At 41.5% G+C, this 24,195-nt stretch overlaps 1 protein-coding gene across 3 annotated transcripts in view; it reads right to left on the bottom strand.

Moving 5' to 3' along the window:
* The window catches only part of KLHL15 (kelch like family member 15), a 71,168-nt gene that overhangs the window by 33,228 nt on the left and 13,745 nt on the right, over positions 1 to 24,195 (bottom strand). Inside the window, exons 1-2 of one of the 3 annotated variants that reach the window (XM_049873185.1) lie at positions 5,704 to 5,721; positions 3,520 to 3,727 (exon numbers count right to left, since the gene is read on the bottom strand). The gene's annotated coding sequence lies outside the window, so the exon portion shown is untranslated. Of the gene's footprint in view, positions 1 to 3,519; positions 3,728 to 4,324; positions 4,439 to 5,703; positions 5,722 to 24,195 lie in introns of those variants that run through there. The other 2 variants (XM_049873183.1, XM_049873184.1) reach the window with 2 other exon arrangements.

The following is a 24,195-nucleotide window of genomic DNA, read 5'->3' as shown; positions in this document are numbered from 1 at the left end:
CACCTATTATCCAAGTTACTTCACTTCTCAGGTATGTTTACCATTTAGTCATTGTATAATACAAGAAATGTGGTAAGAAAAAAACCCTGCTTCAAGGTTATTTTTCATCTGAAGACTTTTATCTAATTTAATACTGACTACAAGTAGAAATAGTCCAAAAGTGATGTCATGGAAAACAGCTTCCCTAGTCTTTAGAGAATGGATCCAGTGAGAATTCTAGGAAAAGCCTCTATTGGGGAATAAAACCCCAAATCCTCTACATTACATTCTAACATGAAATCACAAATACTGTAATGTTAGCATTTTAGGTCTCCACAATTATTATATAACTAAACTAAATCTCTTGGAAGGTCCTGATGTTATGATACACATGTCCTGAAAATCTTTATAAAGTCCATGATATAGAATCATTAAATTCAAGGATCTTATCAGAGGCAAAGGATCAATTTTTTTATCCGTTCTCATTTGCTTCAATGATTCAGCCAGAAGAGCTTTTAGATCTAACATTATAAACAGAAAATCTGAGCAAACAGCTTGCCTTTTCTAGTGTTTCTTTATTCCAGTGTTTGTAATTTTCCAATTTTCTATTTCTGAAAAGGTCTTCCACTTTTGGACCAGCAGCAATACAGCAGTAACCATGGCAGAAATTAACTATGAGAGCCTCTACAATGATTCCTACAATGGCAATAATAATTATCTCCTATTATTCTTCCCCTTGTTTACCCTGCCTCAGATACACTGGGCCTCTTTACTGGTATTTCTTGAAAATTAGCCGCACTCTCACCTTAAGGCCTCTCCACTTGCTGTGTCCTCTGCCTGGGTCACTCTATCCCCAGATACACCCGGCTCCTTCAGGTCTTTACTCAAATGCCATCATCTCAGTGAGGCCTTACCTGAACATCCTATTTAAAACAGAAAAACCCTCCCAACAACGAGACAATCCCCACCTTCCTCCTCTGCTTTATTTTCTTCTGTAGTATATTTCAATGGTGACATACATTATCAATTTTACCAATTTAGCTTACTTGGTGCTTCAAAAAAAATTTTTTTTTGTTTTATTGCATTGACTGTTTTACCCTCAGCACCTAGAAACATGCTTGGCACATAATAAATGCTTAATAAATATTTGTGGGATGAATGGATACATTTAATCCTTACAACCCTCCATGTTATCATCCCTGATTTAAGGATGAGGACACAAAGCTAACAAAGGTTAAATAACTTGCCCATGGCTGTTGTACATGGTTGGGGTCTGCCTGATTTCAAGAGCCCTCACAATTACCCACTATACTATACTGCCTCACCAATGACTCGCTGTTCTTCATGCTCTTCAATTAAAAAAAAAAAAAAACCCCACAAGAGCTACAACACTTCAATTCAGAGGAACTATAGCTTAATAACTTAATTCAATCTCCCCATAAACTAAAGATTCGTTCTCCTCAACAGTTAACATTATTCACTCTCAAAACATTCATAATGGGATAAGGCAAGCCTGACAACGGTCCTAAGTAGGAATGGCTATATAATTTTTGGGGTCAGTACAAAATGTAAATGTGCGGTCTCTTGTTCAAAAAGCAGGAAAAAAGTGTTAAAGGTACTAAAATATAAAGCTCTTTCTTTTCTTCTGAGGACTCTCTTAACTTGTGGTATTTTTTTCATTTGCTGTTTAATGTCATTCTAAGCAAAGAAAAATTAAAACTTTAAACGAATATTAATTTTACCCTTCATCTTTATATTGTACAATACCAGTTTTAAATGCGTATCATTAAGCCAAGTGTGGGGCCCTTATGAGCACAGGGTCCTGGGTGGCTGCACAGGTGGTACAGCCAGGAAGCCAGCCCTGGTCCCAAATTTCAGCTCCACAGCAAACCCAAATGAAGGCAGAGAGAAGGTCAAACCTTGAAATTTCCCATAAAGCAGTAAAATACCAAAATTTTATCTTCAGGACACCCAGTAAGTCCAATGTATAGAAGCTACCGCATTAAAGTTAGGTAGGCTCTCCCTTTTGCTATTTTAATCTTGCCCGCCTCACATTATTCTGCCTTTTAACGAAACATGAAAGCATGCTCTGAAAGACAACTGGTATTGGACTAGAGAATTATAAATTTAATAAAACATGTAATGATCAGAAAACCATTTGTTAGCTAAAAATAATATACTAAAAAAAGGCTTCTCTTTCGCTTTTTGTGTACCATTTAAGCCAAACCATACTACCTTTTTATGTGCCAAGTACAGAATCATTCCATGCTGATGTTACACATATATATTACCAAATCTGCCAAATAAACTCAATTTTCAAACCACAAATACTTACTATTCTATCCTCTCCCAAAGTTAATCAGCAATAATGGGTGCAAATTAACATCCTTTACCACTGATAAACTGTGACTCTAAGCACCTACTAAGCGTTGCAATAATTAATAAGAATTCCATAAATATGATTGCATTCAGTGCCGAGAAGTTGAAATTTTCTATACATTTCTAGATCTCTTAAGAATTACAGAAATATGAATGCATTTACAAGCTCTTCAAAAACAACCTTCAAATTCATAGAGACATTCAGGCATCCTGTTCCCTAGATATGAAAGATAGCCATTAAAATTAAGATAGACCTAAAAAGCACCGCCTAAATTAGAACTTAATCAGATTAACAAAGGTGGTATTATCTCAGAAAAATATAAAAGACTAGACGAATGTAACAAGCTAAACAAATATTCTGAGTAAGAAGAAGGCCTAAGTGGCCTAGAAAGATGAAAAGGAAAGCACTACAGTAATGTTAAATTTGAATTAAAGAATACCGTTATTTAAGCAGTTAGCATTTCATAGGAGGAAGGCCAAGCAAAGTGACTATTACGTATCTGGTCGATTCACAGCACTGCTTGTGCTATTCCGTACTTACTGCTTATAGTTATAATATAGAAATAAAGAAGCAGCAACAGTTAGCCACTACAGCATTAACCACGCTGGCAAAGATTACTGAAAAAAGAAAATTACAAGCACTGCATTTTTATAACACTTTACAGTTATAGATAATTTCCACATATATGACCTCATATAGTCCTCACTATCCAGAGATGTGGGTACTACTGACTCGAAATCGTAAATCAGGAAACCGAAGCTCGGTAAGGGATTTTCTCAAACAGTCGAACCCAGACCTTCTGATTCCACGTTTTATGCCTCCCATTTCGCATAGTTCTATTTCAGGCATAAATAGAATTGTTAAAGGGGAGAAATGGGTTAGGGAAAAAATAATCATGGTACCTGCAGCTGTGTGCTGCAAAAAATGGCTGAATTATGCTTCTTTTTTCCTCTCTGAAAAAAATTAAATTTCAAACAATTTAAGTAAACTCAAAGACAGATTAAAGCACCGGCGTCTACCAAATGTTCGACTCAGGGCTCGGTAAATCAGAGCTGAGACTCCTCCGGAGAGGCTTTCGAATCCGGGGCTCGCTCGGGGCCGCGGACGAAGCCGGGACACCCCCCACCCCCCGGAGCGGGCGGGCAGGGGCGGGTACGCACCTTGGGGGTCCTGTCCAACCTCTAGTGGACGGCAGTCAGCATCAGGAACAAGCGGGCCGGCGGGCCGGTGGTGGGCGGGCGAGGCGCCGGGACGGCACTCGGCTTGGCTGGCTCCTCGAACCTCTCTACCAGGGGCCGCTCCCGGGCCGGGCCGGGGCGCTCTGGCGGGGGGCGAGTCTGCGCGCCTGCGACCCCCTCGGAATCACTCCTGGGAAAGAAGACAGCGCTGAGTCGCAAGTCGAGACTGTCGGGCTCGGCGTGGGGAGGTACGGCGTCGGGGCTGGGCCTGGCCTCGCCAACACCGGGGGCTTTGCAGCGCCCGGCGGGGCTCGGCGTGAGGGCCAACACGGGGCTGCAGGTGGAGAAAGAGATTGGGGGGCCGCGGGAAGCGGCAGAGGAGCCAGCGGTGACAGCGTCGACGACGGCGTCTCCGGGCTTCTGCCCCGAAGCGCGCCGAGCCTCAGGATCACCCACGCCGGGGGTGGAGGAAGGCGGGAAAGGGGCGGGCAAGGGGCGGGGCGTGCAGGGCCTCGAGCCAGGGGCCGCGCCGGGCCGCGCGCCCCCTGCGGGCCGCGGGAACCGCCCGGGGCCCGCCCAGGGAGGCGGGGCCGGACGAGAGAGGGCTCCCTGCGCTGTTCCCGCGACGCGGAAGCCCCGCCAAGCGGGAGAGGGAGGGGAGGGAGCAAGGGAGGGGGTGGGAATTCGCGCGGTGGTGAGAGAGCCGGGAGGCGCCCTCAGCCCGCCCCGTCCGCGCCGCGAGGAGCCAGGGCGCGGGCGCGCGGGCCGCGGCCCGGAGGGTGTTTACCTTCCCCCTGGTCGAGCGCCAATGCCGCCATCTTTCAGCCCAGCGCCCGTTTGGCGCGCGTCACTTCCGGGGCCGACGCCGCGGGAGCTGGGAGTGGGACCCGGGGGTGGGGTGAGGACTGTCCCAAACCCGCGGCTCCCCTAGCCGTCCAGCCCGCCGCGTCCCGAGCGGCGGCTGGCCAAGCAGAGGTCGCCCCCGAGGAAGTCAGCCGGCCCGGTCTACCGCTTCGGCCGCGGGCCCCGCTAGGCGCATCTCCCCCCGCGGCGTCGCCGTCGGGGCTGGAGATGCTCCGCGGTGTTTGTCCCCTAGCTTCGGGCCTCTGCCTGCACAAGCGGTGAGCTGAGCCACTGCGGAGCGCCCGCCCGCGACATATTGAAAGTTAGGAAGGCCGGAAAATGTGTTTTTGCATCTTGGACACGCTGGGGGTGGAGAGAGCGGGGTCTACGTGGAGCGAGCTTTGCCATGTCTACCTGTGTTCTAAAAGTGACTACGTCTGCACCAAATGACATCATTTTTGTAAGGCAACTTGCAGTGCATTATTGCGTCATAGTTCTACTTGATTTATTACACAACAATTACATGTTTCAGAAGTACATTTCCCAGAGGTGGGAATATTCTTCGAAAATGGCATGTCTCCACCGCAGAGAAAATGCCGGATCTAAAAAAACTGTTCTTTTGCGTCAAGATAAGATGGCACGAACAGTCAGAGGACATTTCCTTTGTTTTTAATAAATCAGCTGCAGAATTCCAGTTAATGCTTTTTAAATACACGTTTTCTTGATTTTAGAAATATATACTATAGGACTTTCATGAATTTATTATTATGAAATCTCTGTGGAAAAACTGGAGATGACAAAAATAAACCAGCTGGAGACCAGTGGTTCTACAAGTAACCTTAAATTAGGGCATTCACTGCCCATTTCTGATCCTGAACTGAGGTATTGTGCCATTTCTGCTTCCCCCACCCCGCACCCCCCGCCCCTGCCGCCATTTTCTCTCTACACCAATATCCAGATGAACTTTTCAGTGAGATTTATGACTAAAAGCAATCCTTAGATCTTTCTAGCAAACTTGAACATGCCATGTTTCCCAAGAGGCCGAGATAGCACACTGTACTTTCTGCTGAAGTAGACTACTTCCTGGAGAAAATAAGGAGGAGCACCTAATCTTTTAGAAACAGAAATGATTCCCTTTTCTTACTGAAGCTTAAAAAAAAAAACTATGACCCATAAAATTAATTTTAAAATTCTATACCTTCAACTTTTGAACATTTGTATTTTCATATATTATTCTTGGACATTTATGAAGCACTGGATTTTGACTTTTATACATTTGCTGACATACATTTTGAGCTATACATTACAGTGTGTATCACTGACCTGTCAGAAGGCTTCTTATGTTCTTGATTCATACAGGAACTGAAACGCTCCTGTGTCTTGTGCAGCAGGTGTATTTCAATAGTCAGTGATGTCATGAGCCATTATGACCACACACCTCTCATTATGACAGTCCATGATCTACATGTGGCATTCATGAAGTCTAAAATGTGCTTCGATACTTCACTGCTCCTGAAACTGCGGTGTCTTACCGTCAATCTACATGTTTATTATGCAGAGACCACCCCCAAATAAAGGAGCCCTGGTGGTACAATGGTTAAGCACTTGGCTGCTAACCAGCTCATAGGGACCCTATATGATAGAATAGAACTGCCCCTAATACGATTTCCTGGCTGTAATCTTTTTTTTTAAGTTTTTATTGTGCTTTAAGTGAAAGTTTACAAATCAAGTCAGTCTCTCACACAAAAACGTATACACCTTCCTCACACCTCCTACATACTCCCAATTGCTCTCCCCCTAATGAGACAACCTGCTCCCTCCCTCCACACTCTCTTTTCATGTCCATTTCACCAGCTTCTAACCCCCTCTACCCCCTCATCTCCCCTCCAGCCAGGAGATGCCAACATAGTCTCAAGTGTCCACCTGATCCAATAAGCTCACTCCTCACCAGCATCCCTCTCCATCACATTGTCCAGTCCAATCCATGTCTGAAGAGTTGGCTTCGGGAATGGTTCCTGTCCTGGGCCTACAGAAGGTCTGGGGGCCAGGACCACCGGGGTCCTTCTAGTCTCAGTCAGGCCATTAAGTCTGGTCTTTTTACAAGAATTTGGGGTCTGCATCCCACTGCTCTCCTGCTCACTCAGGGGTTCTCTGTTGTGTTCCCTGTCAGGGCAGTCATCGGTTATAGCCAGGCACCATCTAGTTCTGGTCTCAGGCTGATGTAGTTTCTAGTTTATGTGGCCCTTTCTGTCTCTTGGGCTCATAATTACCTTGTGTCCTTGGTGTTCTTCATTCTCCTTTGGTCCAGGTGGGTTGAGACCAGTGGATGCATCTTAGATGGCTGCTTGCTAGCATTTAAGACCCCAGACGCCACTCTCCAAAGTGGGATGCAGAATGTTTTCTTAATAGATTTTATTATGCCAATTGACTTAGATGTCCCCTGAAACCATGGTCCCCAAACCCCCACCCCTGCTACACTGGCCTTCGAAGAGTTCAGTTTATTCAGGAAACATCTTTGCTTTTGGTTTAGTCCAGTTGTGCTGACCTTGCCTGTATTGTGTGTTGTCTTTCCCATCACCTAAAGTAGTTAACTACTGATAATTAGTGAACACCCCTCTCCCACCCTCCCTCCCCGCCTCATAACCATCAAAGAATATTTTCTTCTCTGTTTAAACTATTTCTCGAGTTCTTATAGTAGTGGTCTTATATAATATTTGTCCTTTTGCAACTAATTTCCCTCAGCATAATGCCTTCCAGGTTCCTCCATGTTATGAAATGTTTCAGATTCCTCACTGTTCTTTATCGATACGTAGTATTCCATTGTGTGAATATACCATAATTTATTTATCCATTCATCCATCGGTGGGCACCTTGGTTGCTTCCATCTTTTTGCTATTGTAAACAGAGCTGCAATAAACATGGGTGTGCATATATCTGTTTGTGTGAAGGCTCTTATTTCTCTAGGATATATTCCAAGGAGTGAGATTGCTGGATCGTATGGTAGTTCTATTTCTAGCTTTTTAAGGAAGCGCCAAATTGATTTCCAAAGTGGTTGTACCATTTTTTTTTTTTTATATTCCAAGGAGTGAGATTGCTGGATCATATGGTAGTTCTATTTCTAGCTTTTTAAGGAAGCGCCAAATTGATTTCCAAAGTGGTTGTACCATTTTACATACCCACCAGCAGTGTACAAGTGTTCTAGTCTCTCCACAGTCTCTCCAACATTTATTCTTCTGTGTTTTCTGGATTAATGGCAGCCTTGTTGGAGTGAGATGGAATCTCATTGTAGTTTTGATCTGCATTTCTCTAATGGCTAATGACCGTGAGCATTTCCTCATATATCTGTTAGCTACCTGAATGTCTTCTTTAGTGAAGTGTCTATTCACCTCTTTTGCCTGTTTTTTAATTGGGTTATTTGTCTTTTTGTAGTTGGGTTTTTGCAGTTATCATGTAGATTTTAGAGATCAGGCGCTGATCAGATATGTCATAGCTAAAAGCTTTTTCCCAGTCTGTAGGTAGGCTTTTTACTCTTTTGGTGAAGCCTTTGGATGAGCATAGGTGTTTGGTTTTTAGGAGCTCCCAGTTATCTACTTTTTCTTCTACATCGTTATTAATGTTTTGTATGTTGTTTATGCCACGTGTTAGGGCTCCTAACGTTGTCCCCACTTTTTCTTTCATAATCTTTATCGTTTTAGATTTTATATTTAGGTCTTTGATCCATTTTGAGCTTGTTTTTGTGCATGGAGTGAGGTATGGGTCTTGTTTCATTTTTTTGCAGATGGATATCCAGTTATGCCAGCACCGTTTGTTAAAAAGACTGTCTTTTCCCCCATTTAACTGCTTTGGGGCCTTTGTCAAATATCAACTGCTCATATGTGAATGGATTTATGTCTGGATTCTCAGTTCTGTTCCATTGGTCTGTGTATCTGTTGTTGTACCAGTACCAGGCTGTTTTGACTACTGTGGTGGTATAATAGGTTCTAAAATCAGGTAGGGTGAGGCTTCCCACTTTGTTCTTCTTTTTCAGTAATGCTTTACTTATCCGGGGCCTCTATCCCTTCCATATGAAGTTGATGATTTGTTTCTCCATCTCTTTAAAAAATGTCGTTGGAACTTGGATTGCAATTGCATTAAATCCATAGATGGCTTTTGGCAGAATAGACATTTTTACAATATTCAGACTTCCTATCCATGAGCAAGGTATGTTCTTCCACTTATGTAGGTCTCTTTTCGTTTCTTGCAGAAGTGTTTTTTTTTTTTTTTGTATAGGTCTTTTACATCTTTGGTAAGATTTATTCCTAAGTATTTTATCTTCTTGGGGCTACTGTAAATGTTATTGATTTGGTGGTTTCCTCTTCGATGTTCTTTTTGTTGGTGTAGAGGAATCCAACTGATTTTCGTATGTTTATCTTATATCCCAATACTCTGCTGAACTCTTCAATTAGTTTCAGTAGTTTTCTTGAGGATTACTTAGGGTTTTCTGTGTATCATGTCATCTTAGGCTGTAATCTTTATGAGAGCAGATCACCAGGTCTTTTCTCTTACGGAGCAGTTGGTGGGTTCAAGCTACCCACCTTTTGGTTAGCAGCCAAGTGCTTAACCATTGTGTCACCAGGGCTCCTTTTTCATGTAACTCCCCACCCAAATGTCAAAATCAAAAAGTACCAGGGCTCCTTTTTCTTGTAACTCCCCACCCAAATGTCAAAATCAAAAAGTACCGCCTTCAGTAAACTCTAATGAAGTTTGTATGCATTCTCTTTCTTCCTGAAAACTGTTTTGCCAAGCATTCTATACCTGCTGAGGGTTTTTAAGGCATCTTGTGGGATCCTGTCTATCTCACTCCCTCAGGGTCCACCCAAAACCACTGCCATTGAGTTGATTCCATCTCATAGCCACCCTATAGGACAGAGTAGAACTGCCCCCATAGGGCTTCCAAGGCTGTAAATCTTTACGGAAGCAGACTGTCACATCTTTCTCCCAAGGAGCAGCTGCTGGGTTCAAACACTGGCCTTCTGGTTATCAGCCAAGCCCTTAACCACTGTGCCACCAGGGCTCCAGGGTCCACCGGCATCCCCCAAATCAGTACCAACTTCTGCCTTATACATCGATCTGCCAACAGGATGGTGATTGTTGTCCTAAGCATTATTACCTCATCCCTATCTCAGAAGGAACCTCCACAAGGAAACTTCAATGCAGAAAAGAAAAAAAAAACTCTTTAAATAGGTTTACAGCTTCTAGAGATCTCTACACAGGAATTTCCTCACTGGTTATCTCTAAATCACATCTGTAGCCATATTGCTGGGAACCCCTTCTTTTTTATTTTCTTTATTTTAAATTGTATTTATTTTGTTATTGTTGTTGAGAATATACACAGCAAAACATACACCAATTCAACAGTGTCTACAATTCAGTGACGTTGATTACATTCTTCCAGTTGTGCAGGCTTTCTCACCCTCCTTTTCTGAATTGTTCCTCCCTCTATAAACATAAACTCACTGCCCTATCTAATCTGTCCAGGTGTTGTTGTCAATTTGATCCCATATAGATACATTTTGAAAGAGCACAATGCTCGAGGCAAAAATATTCTTTACTAGTTATGCTAAACTACTGTTTGGTTTTAAGAACACTTCAGGGGATATTTTTGGTTTAAGGTTTCAAGATTATCTCAGGGAGTAGGAAAAATGTTTCCGAAACAAAACTTAACAAATATTTGTAATGAAAAGTAAATTTAAAGATTGCTATAATTGCACTATAGAAACAATGCAAATATTAAACAAAATATACGATAAAAAAAGATTATCTCAGGGCAATAGTTTGAGGGGTTCATCCAGCCCCCATGGCTCCAGAAAGTCTGGAGTCCATTAGAATTTGAAATTCTGTTCTACATGTTCCCCCTTTTGATCAGGACTGTTCTATAGAATAGAATAAAAATGTGGGAATCCCTTCTTAAGCATATCAATCACTTCACTAATCTCTCTTCCCCGATCCCATGAGCCCCAAATCCATCCCCTGGGCCCAGCAGAAGGATTACCAAATCCCTAAACATCCAAAACGGATACCCACTATCAAACCTGCTGTAGTCAATTCCGACTTATAGCAACCCTGTAGGACAGAGTAGAACTGCCCCATAGGGCTTCCAAGGCTGTAAATCTTTACGGAAGCAGACTGCCACATCTTTCTCCCTTGGAGCAGCTGGTGGGTTTGAACTGCCAACTTTTTGGTTAGCAGTCAAGTGCTTTAACCACTATGACACCAGGGCCCGTATCCAAAAGGGATACCCCCCAAAAAAAACATTGCCATCGAGTCAATTCCGACTCATAGCAACCCTATAGGACAGAGTAGAATTGCCCCGTAGAGTTTCCAAGGAGCACCTGGTAGATTTGAACTGCCTAACTTTGTGTTAGCAGCCATAGCACTTAGCCACTACACCACCAGGGTTTCCCCAAAAGGAATAGGAGTGCAAAAAACAAACAAACAAACCTTTCCTAGAGTACACTCTAGGAAATAGGATGTTCCTGAAGTATTTACATTTCTGTTATTTTTTCTTTTACTGATGTGGGAAGCTCCCCCAAGGAAAACAAATTGATAATTTATATCTATAGCGCAAGTACCTGCTGGCAGTTGTTAGAAAAACTGCTTTGCTCCTGCTGCCAGCCATCAAAGGTTCAAAAACATTCCAGTTAGATCTCACAGCCCTCCATCACATTGTGTAGGTTTAGGCAACAGGGGGTACTATGCAAGCACAAAGGAGAGGGACCTCCGCCAGGCTTGGGAAGGTCCAGGAAGCCTTCTCAGAGGTGGCAATCTCTACGTTCAGATATTTACTTGTTAGGGCTTTAAGGGTGGGGGTGAAATTGTGTCAAGGCACTTTGTTCCAGGAGGAATCACATTGTTGAGTCGTCTTGGCCACGTAGATATAACAAAGTTACCAATTCTTTTTCCTTGGGGTAGCTCCCCACATTGGTGAAATAATACAAATGTAAATACTTCAGAAGGAGAGGGAAAGGGGAGAGAGGAAAGGGTACCCACAGAGTAGTGTGTTCCAGGCCTGGGAGAGGCAGCAACGTACTTTTTGAGAACCACTGGTAATTCAGTATGGCTACCAGAAAACCAAACCCATTGCCATTGAGTGGATTCTGACTCATAGTAGCCGTGTAGAACAGAGTAGAACTGCCCCAGAGGGCTTCCAAGGCTATAATCTTTATGGAAGCAGACTGCCACATCTTTCTCCCTCAGAGCAGCTGGTGGGTTTGAACCACTGACCTTTTGGTTGGCAGTTGAGCGCTTAACCATTGCACCACCAGGGCTCGGGAATATGGCTACAGTGTAGGACAAAAGGAGGGAAGAAGGGAAAGAAGCAAAAGCTCAGGAGAGCCACAGCGCGTAGCCTGTGGCAGTCAGTGCATCCATACTCCGGTGTTGCCTCTCACCCAAGGCTCTTTCCACTGTACCATGTTGTTATACTGATTGACATAGTCAATGATATTCACGCTTAATTCCATAAATTGTCCATTTTCAATCTACTATACTGATTTACTTATTCATTCCATAAGAATTGACGAGTGCCCCAGCTACCACCGCCAACTGCTCTGACAAGATCACAATAGAGGGTGCTGGACAGAGCTGGGGAAAAATGTAGAACAAAATTCTAACACACAAAAAAAGACCAGACTTACTGGTCTGACAGAGACTGGGGAAATCCCGAGAGTATGGCCCCCGGACACCCTTTTAACTCAGTACTGAAGTCACTCCTGAGGTTTACCCTTCAGCCAAAGATTAGACAGGCCCATAAAACAAACAATAATAGACATAGCACAGCCATATATAGGAGGCTAAATGGGCGCGCCAGCTCAGGGGCTAGGGCAAGAAGGCAGGAGGGGACAGGAAAGCTGGACAAATGAAAATGGGGAACCCAAGGTTGAGAAGAGGAGAGTGTTGACACATCACGGGGTTGGCAACTAATGTCACAAAACAATATATGTATTGTTTAAGGAGAAACTAATTTGTCCTGTAAACCTTTATCCAAAGCACACACACACAAATTAAACCCTTAGTTTCAAGCAAAAAAAAAAAAAAATTGATGAGTTCCTACTGTGTTCCAAGTCCTGTTCTACGTACTGGGGATCTGTCAGTGAATAAAACATGTAAGCATCAGTACCTTCTTAAAGGTTAAATTCTAATGGGGGAAGTCAGGCAATAAACTAAACAAGGGGATTATACAGCCTGTTAGAATGTGCTAAATGTTATGGAAAATTCTAATAGAGCAGGGTAACGGGATTAGGAATGTCAAGGAGAGATGTTCCAATATTAACTGGGATGATCAGTGCTGGAGGTGACATTTCAGCATTGACTTGAACCAGATAAGGACCAGATTGTGTAAAGGCTTATAGGATTTTGGCCTTTGAGAAATGGGGAGCCACTGGAAGGTTGAGAAGAGAAACAAATGATTTAATACTCAGGCTGCTGTGTTAATAATAGAATGTAGGTAGACAAGGGTAGAAGAAGGGAGATGGATAAGGAGGGTATTTAAAAACTCCAGATGGGAGACGATGGTGAATACAGTGGAGATGGTGAGAAGTGGCCAGACTCTGGAAATAGTCTGAGGGTAGTGCAAACATGATTTCCTGTATGTCCGTATCTTAGTTATCTAGTGCTGCTATAAAAGAAATACCACAAGTGGATGGCTTTAACAAAGAGAAATTTATTCTCTCACAGTCTAGGAGGCTAGAAGTGCGAATACAGGGTGCCAGCTCCAGGGGAAGGCTTTCTCTCTGTGTCAACTCTGGGGGAAGGTCCTTGTCATCAGTCTTCGAACAGCTTCTCAGCCTAGGGATCCCAGGACGCACTATTCTCCTGGCTCTTGTTTCTTGGTGGTATGAGCTCTCCCTGTCTCTCTGCTCGCTTCTCTCTTTTATATCTCAAAAGAGATTGACTTAAAACACAACCTAATCTTGTAAATTAAGTCCTGCCTCATTAACATAACTGCCCCTAATCCTACCTCATTAACAACATAGAGGTAACATTTACAACACCTAGGAAAATCACATTGAGATGTCAAAATGGTGGACAATCACACAATACTGGGAATCATGGCCTAGCAGAACTGATACACGTATTTCTGGGGAATGCAATTCAATCCAAGACAGTCGGTATAAAGAGAGGAGTCAAGCATTACACCAAGGTTTCTGGCCTGAGCGACTGGAAGGATGGAATTGTCATTCCTGAGATCAGGAAGACTGCAAGAGGAGCAGGTTTGAGAGAGAGGAAGAAAAAAAAGAAGTTGCAAGGACTTGTTCCCGGGGGCATACCAACATTAGGGAGTCATCCAGGAGAACATAGGGGACTGGACAAGGAGACCAGATAAAAGAGTGCAGTATGCTAGAAGCCCCATAGAAATGTACTGTAAGTTCCTAAACATCCACTATCAACAAAAAGACACAATGAATGTCATCATTTTAACAGAATATATTTACTTTGGAACAGTGTGAAGACAATGCCCCATAGTAAATGAAAACATTTTGTTAGAAAGAACAAATCCTCAAAAAAGTTAATCATTTTTGTGCTTTTTTTTTTTATGAACCAATGAAAAGTAACACTATGCTTCAGAAGCCTCAAGATGCAAGCCACATATTCATGAGGTAGGTTTTTTTTTTGTTGGGTATTATGAGATTACCAGGGGCCTGAGTGTCAGTAGAGCAGGGACTGGGTCCCTGGAATATGCCAACAGTTAGGGAGTCATCTGGAGTCATCCAGCGGAATATAGAGAACAGGTCAAGGACACAGAGGAGTAGCCAGCAAGATAAGAATAAAACAAAGAGTGTAGTATGCTTGAGGCCAGATAAAAAAAGATACTGTAAATTGCTAAACATGGCTATCAATACAAGATGAAATTAATGTCACCATTTTAACTGAATATATTTATTTTGAAACACAGTGTAGACAATGCCCCTTTGTAAATGAAAACATTAAAAAGAACAAATCCACCCCAACAATGGAACTTCGGGAGCCTCTGAGTGTGTGTGTGTGTGTGTGTGTGTGTATCATGTGGGACTGCAGGATAGTTAATGGCCATCAGACAATTGTGCTTCTAACTCAGTCACCAAGTGGCTCATCACTTTGGCTCCCTTTGACCGCTATATACTCTTGAATTTGTTTTCTTATTTGTCACAGATGGTTTTAGCCAAAGCAGACTATTGGTTAAAGACAGGAAACACAAAGAACATTTATGTTGAGCCATCCCAGTAAAGAGCCCAAGAACGATAATTCTGCAAATTTGCCTCAAGGTCATTTTTGCCACATCCATACATTGTGATCATCTGATCCAAATTCTTATATAGGTCATCTGAATGTCTTTAGCATATCAAATAAGAGGGAGAAAGAACAGAGTGGGGGAGAAAATTTTACCTAGCTTGCCTTGAATGGAAATGAAAACAATTACCAGCAGCATGTTTTTTTGAAGAACTTACAAATACCTCTCTGAATGCTCCTTTATCTTACCATTTAGAAATAGCATATGAACATTACAAAAATAACAGTTGGGTTTTTTTTTCAGCTCAAAATGCAAGAATTCTAAGGATCGGGTCACAAAAACAGTTTTTTAATCTATTTCTGAAGCTGATATACATAATTAAATTTCAATTACTTTTTAAATATATGTTGGTCCCAAAACCAAAATGTCATTTTTTATTTGTCAACAAATCAGTCTTTCCCGCCACAACTAATTTAAAGGAAAGGAAATGTTCTGTATAACTTGTTAAACGGAGAAATGTTGAAATGTGTCTATCTAATGAACACTATTAAAAATTGTCTTTTAATGCTCAAAAAAAAGAACAAATCCAAATACAATATTAATCATTTTTATGCTCTTTATGAACCAATGAAAAGTCCCGTTATACTTTAGAACCTTCAAAATACAAGCCACATATTCATAAGTATTTCATTTCATTAAAGGTGCAAGCAAACCTCCACACATTCTAACCGTGAATGCCAAAGTTGAGGTGAGTGGTAGCAATGAAGAGCTGCTATATGGTGTTTTTGCGATGAAATAAGTGAAAAAAAGTGGGGAGAGAAAGCCCCCAGTAATTGCTGTTGCCAGAAGCATAACTTTAGGGTTTGGGGACTGTGGCTAAGGATAGAGAGAGGATTGAATCTAGGCTCTGGGATTATTTAACCCGGATTATTTAGTGGTTCTAAATAAATACATAAAAAGAACTCAAACTAAATTCTTTAAAAAAAAATTAATCTTGTTCACCAATATTCATTGCACCATTATTCACAATAGTCAAAAGGTGGAAACAACCCAAGTGTCGATCAACAGATGAATGGATAAACAAAATGTGGTACATACATACAATGGGATATTATTCAGTCATAAAATGAAATGGAGTTCTAATATATACTCCAACATGGATAAAACTTTAAAATATCATGCTTATGTTTCGTTGTGTGTATTTTCACCAAAGGGTGGTAGGAAAGGGTAAAACAGAAGACAAAGCTTTATATTTTGACCAACATATGTTTTGGGAAAATCCCTAAGAGTTTTTGTTTGTTTTTTTAAAGGTGGGGAACTGTAACTAAAAGGAATGAACCCTGGTAGAAGAAACAGATGAATATTTCACCTTGGTTCTATTTTGGTTTTGGCCCAGAGAAGCAAAACACATTTTCGCTCATAGAATTTTTTTTTCCCCTCCTGTCACATGTAGTGCAGGTTGTTGCTCTTGTTGTTAGGTGCCGTCCCGTCGGTTCTGACTCATAGTGACCCCATGCACAACAGAATGAAACACTGCCCAGTCCTGAGCCATCCTTACAATCGTTGCTATGCTTGAGCTCATTGTTGCAGCCACTGTGTCAATCCACCTCGTTGAAGGTCTTCCTCTTTGCCGCCGACCCTGTGTACTCTGCCAAGCATGTGCAGGTTATAGAACTCAAATTATGGCAGGTATCTTGTACTTTGCATTAGAAATAAATAAAATATGCCGACCCCTCCAAAAAAAAGAGATTATGCTAAGTGAAATAAACCAGACATAAAAGGACAAAATATTGTATGACCCCACTTATCTGAAATATCTATAATAGGCAAATGCCTAGAAACAGAAAGTAGATTAGTGGTTACCAAGGATGGTGGGGCAGATGGGAATGGAGAATTATTGCTTAAAGGGTACAGAGTTTCTGTTTGGTGTGATGAAAAAGTTTTGGAAATAAATAGTGGTAGTGGTTGCACAACATTGTGAATATAATTAATGCCACTAGATTGTATACTTAAAAACAGTTAAAATGGCAAATTGTATGTTACATTTATTTTACCACAATTAAAAAAGACTTCAGCATGAAAAAATATATAAGCTAAGTTAAAAGACAAATGACAACTCCAAATTTAAGATTTGCTACTAAATCACCCACAAACTGCCAGTCTCCAAAAAATATAAACACCTCTTAGAAATCAATAAAAAAAAGACCAACAACTGAATGGGAAAAATGAGCGAAGGGCATGACAGAGTTCACAGAAAACAAAATTAAAATGTCCCTTAAACAGGAACCCCCAAATTTAATTAAAGCCTTAAGCACAATTAATTAAAAACAAAACGTAATTCTATAAGCAGTTAATCACCCACCAAGGAAGCTTGATTAACAAAGCAACCTTTCCCTCCCCACCCCTCCCTAGAGTGATTTTCCCAAACCCCTTTTTCCCTTCAGCTTGCTTAAATGTTCCACATTTAGAAAGCTTAAGGCAGCCTACAGAAAAAGAAAAAGGCCACAGCAGTTCCCTCTCACTTTCAATAAATAAAGTAAAAGCAGTAAAGAAACATTGTTTTGTGCAGCATTAAAAAATCATAATGAATAAAAATTAAATGTGGGCAAAAAAATGTCCCTTGAATGTATGAAAAGATGCTAAATCTCAGGGATAAAAAGAGAAATGCAAATGAAATGGCATTGAAATTTTGATGGAAACTCAAAAGTCTGACATACTGTTATCAAGGCTATGGGGAATATATGCACTTTCTTATACTGCTATCAATAGTCCCTTGTCATCAAGTTGATTCCGGCTCATAGCAACCCCATAGGACAGAGTAGAACTGCCCCATAGGGTTTCCAAGGCTGTAATCTTTACAGAACCAGACTGCCACAGCTTTCTCCCTCAAAGCTGCAGGTGGGTTCGAACCACCAACCTTTCGGTTAATAGCTGAACATTTAACTACTGCACCTCCAGGGCTCCTTCTATCAATAGAGAACTGGTTAAGAACTGTGTTCAAAGCACCAAAAGGACATAAATTTTCCTGTTATAAGGGAATGAGAAAGCTCTTTTTTCTTTATTGTGCTTTATATGAAGGTTTACAGAACAAATTAGTTTCTCATTAAATAATTAATATACATATGGTTATGTGACATTGGTTGCCAACCCCATGACATGTCAACACTCCTCCCTTCTGGACCTTTGGTTCCCCATTTCCATTTGCCCAGCTTTCCTGTCCCCTCCTGCCTTTTTGTCCTTGCCCCTGGGCTGGTGTGCCCCTTTAGTCCTGTATATATGTGGTTGAGCTACGTGTATTATTGTTTGTTTTATGGGCCTGTCTCATCTTTAGTTGAACAGTGAACATCAGGACCGACTTCAGTACTAAGTTAAAAGGGTATCCAGGGGTCATATTCTCGGGGTTTCTCCAGTCTCTGTCAGACCAGTAAGTCTGGTTTTTTTTTGTTCGTTTGTTTGTTTGGTTAGAATTTTGTTCTACATTTTTCTCTGCCCAGGACCCTCTATTGTGATCTCTGTCAGAGCAGTCAGTGGTGGTAGCCCAGCACCATCCAGCTGTGTTGGACACAGTCTGGTAGAGGCTGTGGTAGTTGTGGTCCATCAGGAAAGTTCTTTATGTATTTATGTATATGGAAAGAGCTCCAGGATCTACTGTTAGGTGAAAAAAAGCAAGTGGCAGAACAGTGTATAGAGTATTCTAAAAGAAAATATACATTTATAATTGCTGGTATTTGCATAAACACTGAATATATATGCAAGAAACAAACTGGTACTCTATAAGGATCTGGTGAGGGTTGGGAAAGGGCTTTTAGGGTCAGGGGTTGGAAGGAGACTTCTCAATGTAAATCTCTTAATACATTTTAAACCATGAAAACACATTGCCTACTGAAAATTGTTGTCATTAGGTGCCGTCAAGTCATTTTTGATTCATAGCGACCCCATGCGACAAGTAAAACGGCCCTATAAGGTTTCCTAGGCTTGAATCTTTAAGAGAGCAGATCACTGGCCTTTCTCCCACTAGAAGTTAGCACCTGAGTGCTTAACCACTTGAGCCACTAGGGTTCCTTCTACTGAAAGTAAATAAAATTTTCAAAAATTGTTAAAATGGTAAATTTTACTCTTTATATACACATATATAAATGTGTATATGTATTTATAATATGCATATGAGCCCTGGTAGTTAAATGGTGGGCTGCTAACCAAAAGGTTGTCGGTTGGAACCCACCAGCCACTCTGCATGAGAAAGATGTGACAGTCTTCTTCTGTAAAGATTACAGCCTTGGAAACCCTGTGAGGTAGTTCTATTCTGTCTTACAGGGTTGCTATGAGTCGGAATCAACTCAATAGCAATGGGTTTTTATTTTTGTATGTCTTATATATACACACATACACATATATACACACACACGCACACATGTGTAAAGAGCTATGGCTGTTAACCAAAAGGTTGGCAGTTTGAAACCACCAGCAGCTCCTAGGAAACCCTATGGGGCAATTCAACTCTGTCCTATAGGGTCGGTATATATATATATAGAAGCCCTGGTGAGGCAATGGTTAAGTGCTTGGCTGCTAACCAAAAGGTTGGTAGTTTGAAGCAATCCAGTGGCTCTTCGGGAGAAAGACCTGGCTGTAAAGATTACAGCCAAGGAAACCATATGGGGCAGTCCTACTCTGTTACATGGGGTCACTATGCATCAGAATCAACTTAACGGCACCCAACAACAACTATATATATATACACACAAAAACCAACCCACTACCGGTGAGTCAACCTCGACTCATAGTGACCCTGTGGTACAGAGTAGAACTGTCCCAAATGGTTTTCAAGGCTTGGGTTTTTTTAAATCTTATAGAAGCAGACTGCCACATCTTTCTCCCTGGGAGCAGCTGGTGGGTTCAAAACACCAAACTTTCAGTTAGCAGCCAAGGACTTAACCACTGTGCAACCAGGGCTCTATGTATCCATAAATACATGTGCATACACAAATATATAAATATATATACATGTTGTTGTTGTTAGGTGCCACTTAGTTCTGACTCGAAGAAACCCTATGTACAACAGAACGAAACACTGCCCAGTCCTACACAATACCCACAATCACTGTTATGCTTGAGCCTATTACGGCAGCTGTGCTGTCAATCCATTTTGTTGGGGGTCTTCCTCTTTTTCACTGACCATCTACTTTTACCAAGCATTATGTCCTTCTCCAGGGACTGGTCCCTTCTTATAATATGTCCAAAGTATGTGAGATGAGGTCTTGCCAGTCTTGCTTCAAAGGAGCCATCTGGCTGTACTTCCTCCAAGACAGATTTGTTCCATGGTATATTCAATATTCTTCGCCAACACCATAATTCAAATGCATCAATTCTTCTTCGGTCTTCCTTATTCATTGTCCAGCTTTTGAACGCATATAAGGAGATTAAAAACACCAAGGCTTGGGTCAGGCGCACCTTAGTCCTTAAAGTGACATCTTTGCTTTTTAACACTTCAAAGAGGTCTTTTGCAGCAGATTTGCTCACTGCATGTGTCCTTTGATTTCCTGACTGCTGCTTCCACAGGCGTTAATTGTGGATCCAAGTAAAATGAAATCCTTGACAACTTCAATATTTTCTCCTTTTATCATGATGTTGCTTATTGGTCCAGTTGTGAGGATCCTGTTTCCTTTATGTCCAGGTGTAATCCATACTCAAGACTGTAGTCCTTGATCTTCAACAGTAAGTGCTTCAAGTCCTCTTCTCAGCAAGCAAAGTTGTGTCATCTGTGTATCGCAGGTTGTTAATGAGTATTCCTCCAATACTGATCCCACGTTTTCTTCATATAGTTCAGGTTCTCAGATTATTTATTTGCTCAGCATACAGACTGAAAAAGTATGGTGAAAGGATACAACCCTGACACACACCTTTTCTGACTTTAAACCATGCAGTATCCGCTTTTTCTGTTGGAACGACTGCATCTTTGTCTATGTACAGGTTCCTCATGAGCACAATTAAGTGTTCTGGAATTCCCATTCTTCGAAATGTTATCCATAATTTTTTATGATCCACAAAGTTGAACGCCTTTGCAGAGTCAATAAAACATAGGTAAACATCTTTCTGGTAGTCTCTGCTTTCAGCCAAGATAGATCTGACATTAGCAATGATATCCTTGGTCCCACGTCCTTTTCTGAATCCAGCTTGAATTTCTGGCAGTTCCCTGTAGATGTATTGCTACAACCGTTTTGAATTTTCTTCAGCAAAATTTTACTTGTGTGTGATATTAATGATATTGTTTAATAATTTCTGCATTCTGTTGGATCACCTTTCTTTGGAATGGGCACAAATATGGATCTCTTCTAGTCTGTTGGCCACGTAGCTATCTTTGAAATTTCTTGGCATAGAGGAGTGAGCACTTCCAACACTGCATCTGTTTGCTGAAACATTTCAGTTGGTATTCCATCAATTCCTAGAGCCTTGTTTTTCGCTATCGTCTTCAGTGCAGCTTGTACTTCTTCCTTTATTACCATCAGTTCTTAATCATATGCTACCTCTTGAAATGACTGAACGTCAGCCATTTCGTTCTGGTACAGTGACTGCCTATTCCTTCTATCTTCTTTTGATGCTTCCTGCATCGTTTAGTATTTTCCCCGTAGAATCTCTGAATATCGTTACTCGAGGTTTGGATTTTTTCCTCAGTTCTTTCAGCTTGAGAAATGCTAAGTGTGTTCTTCCCTTTTGGTTTTCCAACTCCATATCTTTGCACATTTCATTATGATATTTTACTTTGTCTTCTTGAGCCACTCTTCGAAATCTCCTGTTCAGCTCTCTTATTTTATCATTTCTTCCATTCTCTTTAGCTACCCGACTTTTAAAAGCAAGTTTCAGAGTCTCTTCTGACATCCATTTTGGTCTTTTCTTCCTTTCCTGTCTTTTTAATGACCTTTTGCTTTCTTCACGTATGTCCTTGATGTCATTTCACAACTCATCTGGTCTTAGGTCATTAGTGTTCAATACCTCAAATCTGTTCTTGAGATGGTTAAATTCAGGTGGGATATAACTAAGGTTGTGTTTCGGCTTTCGTGATACTGCTGTAATTTTCTTCAGCTTCAACTTGAACTTGGATATGAGCTATGATGATCTGATCTGAAGTCGGCCCCTGGCCTTGTTCTGACTGATGATGTTGAGCTTTTCCATTACCTCTTTCCATAGATGTAGTCAATTTGATTCCTGTGTATTCCATCCAGTGAAGTCCATGTGTATAGTCGCCATTTATGTTGTTGAAAAAAGGTGTTTGCAATGAAGAAGTTGTTGATCTTGCAAAATTCCATCATTCGAGCTCATATATATATGTGTGTGTGTGTGTGTGTGTGTGTGTATTTATATATAAACCAAACTTGTTGCCATTGAGTTGATTCCAACTCATAGCGACCCTACAGGACTGAGTAGAAGTGCCCCATAGGGTTTCGAAGGAGCAACTGGTGGATTCCAACTACCAACCTTTTGGTTAGCAGCCATAGCACTTAACCACTGCGTCACCTGGAGCTCTAGTGGCGCAGTAGTTAAGAGTTCATGCTGCTAACAAAATGGGTAGCAGTTCAAATCCACCAACTGCTCCTTGGAAACCCTATGGGACAGTTCTGCTTTGTCCTATAGGGTCATTATGAGCCGAAATTCCCCACATGTCTGTCAATTTGTCATACTATGGGGGCTTTCATGGAAACCTTGGTGGCATAGTGGTTAAGTGCTACGGCTGCTAACCAAGAGATCGGCAGTTTGAATCCACCAGGCGCTCCTTGGAAATTCTATAGGGCAGTTCTACTCTGTCCTATAGGATCGCTATGAGTCGGAATCTACTCGACAGCAGTGGGTTTTTTGTTTTGTTTTGCTTTTTGGGGGGACATTCATGTTGCTGTGATGCTGGAAGCTATGCCACTGGTATTCAAATACCAGCAGGGTCACCCACAGTGGGCAGGTTTCAGCTGAGCTTCCAGATTAAGGCTAGGAAGAAGAACCTGTCGGTCTACTTCTGAAAAGAATTAGCTACTAAAAACCTCATGAATAGCAGTGGAACACTGACTGATATAGTGCCAGAAGATGAGCTGCTCAGGTTGGAAGGAACTCAAAAGACCACTGCAAAAGACCTGCCTCCTCAAAGTAGAGTCGACCTTAATGACATGGATGGAGTCAAGCTTTCGGGACCTTCATTTGATGATGGGCCATGACACAAAATAAGAAGAAACAGCTGCAAACATCCATTAAAAATAGGAACATGGAATGTACGAAGTATGAATCTAGGAAAACTGGAAATCATCAAAAATGAAATGGAATACAGGAACATCGATATCCTAGGCATTGTTGTCATCGTTGTTGTTGTTGTAAGGTGCTGTTGAGTCGGTTCTGACTCATAGCAACCCTATGTACAACAGAAGGAAACACTGCCTGGTCCTGTGCCATCCTCACAATCGTTGTTACTCTTGAGCCTATTGTTGTTGCCACTGTATCAATCCATCTCATTGAGAGTCTTCCTCTTTTTCACTGACCCTCTACTTTATCAAACATGATGTCCTTCTCCAGGGACAGGTCCCTCCTCATAACATGTCCAAAGTATGCAAGATGAAGTTTTGCCATTCTTGCTTCTAAGGAGCATTCTGGCTGTACTTCTTCCAAGACAGACTTGTTCATTCTTTTGGCAGTCCATGGTATGTTCAACATTCTTCACCAACACCATAATTCAAAGTTGTTGGTTCTTCTTCAGTCTTGCTTATTCATTGCTCAGCTTTCGCATGCATAAAAGGCGTCTGAAAACACCATGGCCTGGGTCAGGTGCACCTTGGTCTCCAAAGTGACATCTGTGCTTTTCAACATTTTAAAGAGGTCTTTTGCAGCAGATTTGCCCAATGCAATACGTTCTTTGATTTCCTGACTGCTGCTTCCATGGGTGTTGATAGAGGATCCAAGCAAAATGAAATCCTTGACAACTTCAATCTTTTCTCCACTTATCATGATGTTGTTTGTTGGTCCAACTGTGAGGATTTGGGTTTTCTATATGTTGAGGTGTAATCCATACTGAAGGCTGTGGTCTTTGATCTTCATCAGTAAGTGCTTCAAGTCCTCTTCACATTCAGCAAGCAAGGTTATGTCATCTGCATATCGCAGATTATTAATGTATCTTCCTGCAATCCTGATGCCCCATTTTTCTTCATATAGTCCAGCTTCTCAAATTATTTGCTCTGCATACAGATTGAATAAGTATGATGAAAGGATACAACTCTGACGCACAACTCTCCTGTTCTGTTTGAATGACTGCCTATTGGTCTACACACAGGTTCCTCATGAGCACAATTAAGTGTTCTAGAATTCCCATCTGTCTTAGTCATCTAGTGCTGCCATAACAGGAATACCACAAGTGGATGGCTTTAACAAAGAGAAATTTATTTTCTCACAGTCTAATAGATTGGAATGCGGAAGTTGGAAACAAAGAAGAAGGATCAGTAGTAGGAAAATAAAACCTTGGTGGTAGAAACAATCCCAGAGATCGAATAACAGAATTTTGCAAGACCAACGACTTCTTCATTGCAAATACCTTCTTTCAC

This window comes from Elephas maximus, chromosome X (assembly GCF_024166365.1).
Source record: "Elephas maximus indicus isolate mEleMax1 chromosome X, mEleMax1 primary haplotype, whole genome shotgun sequence".
Classification (NCBI taxonomy): domain Eukaryota; kingdom Metazoa; phylum Chordata; class Mammalia; order Proboscidea; family Elephantidae; genus Elephas; species Elephas maximus.
This window is presented reverse-complemented; position numbering and strand designations above follow the sequence as displayed.